This window comes from Callospermophilus lateralis, chromosome 10 (assembly GCF_048772815.1).
Source record: "Callospermophilus lateralis isolate mCalLat2 chromosome 10, mCalLat2.hap1, whole genome shotgun sequence".
Taxonomy (NCBI): domain Eukaryota; kingdom Metazoa; phylum Chordata; class Mammalia; order Rodentia; family Sciuridae; genus Callospermophilus; species Callospermophilus lateralis.
The window spans coordinates 40,531,104-40,534,701 of NC_135314.1; the positions used below are offsets into that span (position 1 = coordinate 40,531,104).

At 38.0% G+C, this 3,598-nt stretch overlaps 1 pseudogene; it reads left to right on the plus strand.

Moving 5' to 3' along the window:
• The first annotated feature begins 373 nt into the window (after window positions 1-373).
• Window positions 374-3,390, plus strand: LOC143407791 (zinc finger protein 639-like; annotated as a pseudogene).
• Window positions 3,391-3,598: the final 208 nt, after the last annotated feature.

The following is a 3,598-nucleotide window of genomic DNA, read 5'->3' on the forward strand; positions in this document are numbered from 1 at the left end:
GCATGTGCCAACAACCCAGCTTTAAATTTCTCAAGGTCACCTTTATATCTTTTCCTTACCATCTCCATGTTTATACTTCTCTGTATATCATCTTGTTTTTCTTTTCTTTCCTTTTTCTTTAAGCACAGAGGCACTTAACCACTGAGTCACATTCCCAGTCTGTATTTTTTCCTTTGAGATAGAGTCTCACTCAGCTGCTTAGAGCCTCACTAAGTTGTTAAGCCTGGCTTTGAATTTGCAATCCTCCTACCTCAGTCTCATGAGCCACTGGAATTATAGGAATATGCCACCATATCCAGCTTGTCTTGCAACTTTTCTTCAACTTCATATGTATATGATTTCCGGTTTTCCGTGTCAAGACTATCTTTCAACAATGCCTTTTGAAAGAGAACATCCTGTGGGTAAGCTTAGGTTGAAGTGAGCCTTGTGGTCTAAAACATGATCTGACAATGAAGCAAAATATTTTAAGCTGTCATTAGCCTAGATGTGTTAGTAGGAATGTTAGGAGTGTTTTACAATTTGGGAGGGGGTACTTCTGGGTGTTGATGTCTCTCTTATTTAACACACACACACACACACACACACACACACACACACACAGTAGCCCTTGTGATGATAACTTTATTTCCTTTTACTCCCTTATTAACCTCTGTTAAGACTATACATTGTGGATTTATGAACTCTGTAAAAACCAGACAATTGCTCCTGGACATAACCTTCTCACATGCTTGAGCGTATTTCTACCTTCTTGATTGTCATTTCTACTAACTCCCACTCCCTCTTTTCATCACTAGTGTCCAGAGGTGCCCTTGCAATCTTTTCACATCTCATTGTTTCTTTTCATATTATTTAAATTAGTTTGAGAAAACTTTCTCCATGAAAAATTTCTCCCTACTTATTCTTTGGCATTCCATATTTCTATCCATTCTTACTGTATGTTTTTGTTTCATCATTGGAAATATAAAACATCTACAGGCAGACAGTACATGCTTCACACTATCCCCCCTTTTCTCATCCCTCTGCTTCTTTTTCTGAAAACCAGGCTCATCTGTCAGTTCTTCACCACTATTTTTCTCTCCTGTCTCCATCAATCTTCCTGTACTTCTTATTCCAACTCTTTTCACTATTATTTCTCCTTAATCTATTGATTAACTCTTATGAAAACCTCCCATCCGCATCTGATATTTAAGAAAATGAGTCTATATTATCACTCTTAAGAATTCAGAATGGACATCTTTATGTTGATTTTTCCACATTTGTAGCACAGATGTAGAAATCTATACAAAATAAGTAGCCCTTGCAATTTGGTAGGCTGAGGCAGGAGGGTCATGAGTTCAAAGCCAGCTTCAGCAAAAGCGAGGCACCAAACCACTTAGTGAGACCCTGTCTCCCTAAATAAAATACAAAATAGGGCTGGGTATGTGGCTCAGTGGTCAAGTGCTCCTGAGTTCAATCCCTGGTCCCCCACCAAAAAAAAGTAGCCCTTAAAATACACCTTGAGTCTCCATCTGCTCAAGCTCCAACACCTCAGCCACTGCCACTTTCAAGCTACACTTGGTTGGGCCAGAGAGGCCCCAGGAGATTGGCCATTTTTATCATCATGAAAACTTCCAAGTATTTATTTTTCCCCACTTGGTATTAGTGATTATACAAATTGAAAAGATGTGAGTGAGTATCCTAAAAAGAAGACTTTACACCTTTCTCATTATTCATATTCCTCTGGAATAAGCAGACTTACAAATACAGCCAGTGGAATTTTCCCTGATCATTGCTATAGTATCTGTTCTATGAGAAAGCCAGACTTAAAATATTTCGACAACGAAGATGATGATTCTGATACTGAGACATCAAATGAGTTACCAAAATTTGCAGATGGAATCAGACCAGAAACAGAAATCAGAACTACTAGTTCCCAATATAATTCTGGACCACACTTATTTTTCTACAGGTTGGGGAAATAAATTAATTGCATTGGCATATTATGCATAGATTGATGGAAAAACAGTGCATAGCATAAACTTCTTTTTGCATAGTTGTACCTATCTAATAGGTCTTATTTAGTAATAGTAATATAATAATAGGCTTATTTCATTTTTCAGAAAAATCTGCTGATGTAGAAATTTGTGATGAAGAATGTGACTCAAATGAATCAATCAACCAGAAAAATCAAGAGGAGAGACCTATGAAGTTCACACTGATGAAGATGTCCCCATTACTGTGGAAGTGCATGCAATTTCTGAGGATTATGACATACAGACAGAAAACAATTTCTCTGAGAGCCTCCAAGACCAAACTGATGAAGAACCACCAGATAAGTTTGTAAAATTCTTGGCAAGAGCCAAGCTTTGAATGTGACTGCCCAGCAGAAATGGCCTTTACTGCAAGCTAATAGCAGTGGCCCCTATAAATGTCAACTTTTTGAATTCATAGTAAGTATTTTTCTGATTTTAAACAGCAGATGATTCTGAAGCATAAATGTACTGATTCAAATGTGTGTTGAGTATACAAGAAAAGCTTCTCTACCAATATGTTTCTGCTCAAACATGCCAAACTACATGAAGAGAATCCCTACATTTATAAATACTGCGATTTATAGGACAGTAATTTTTGAGAACCCCAGTCAGCACATTGCAGACATCCACTTTAGCGATCACCTGTATTGGTGTGAGCAGTGTGATATGCAGTTCTCCTCGAGCAGTGAACTCTACTTGCATTTCCAGGAGCACAGCTGTGAAGAACAGAACTTGTGACAGTTCTGTGAACATGAAATGAATGATCCAGAAGACTTGTATTGCCAAGTGATAAATGAGCATGCGTGTAAATGAATAGAATTGAGTGATAAGTATAACAATGGAGAACACGGACAATATAGCCTCTTTTTTTTTTTTTTTTTTTTTTTTTTTTTAGAGACAGAGAGAGAGAGGAGAGAGAAGTTTTTAATATTTATTTTTTAGTTTTTGGCAGACACATCTTTATTTGTATGTGGTGCTGAGGATCCAACCCAGGCCGCACGCATGCCAGGCAAGCGCGCTACCGCTTGAGCCACATCCCCAGCCCCACAATATAGCCTCTTAAGCAAAATTATCTTTGACAAATGTAAGAACTTCCTGGTATGTCAAGTATGTGGATTTTGGAGTAGATTTCATACAAATGTTAACAGGCATGTTGCTGTTGAACACACTAAAAATATTTCCTCATGTGTGTAATGACTGTGGGAAGGGCTTTTCAAGTATGCTAGAATATTGCAAACATTTAAATTCACATTTATTTGAAGGGATTTATTTGTTTCAATATTGTGGATATTCAACTTCATCTACAGAGTCTCCTGCTAAAACAAAAGTCATGAGGTTGAGGAACTTCAAGTTCCCTCCTGCCCTCCCCATCACATGACCTTTTGAAAATAAGTCAGTAACTCCTTTTGGAATACACATTGAAAGCACAGGTATTTGTCTTCCTTTTCCAGGTCATCTGATGCCTGTTGTGGGTCAGTTAACTCCCAGCTCTGGTAGGAGGGAATTGAAAATGTGTCAGTTTGCTCTGTCATTAGCTCATGCATCTTACCAGAACAACCTAGAACCTAAGCCCAGAAGCTGTAAAT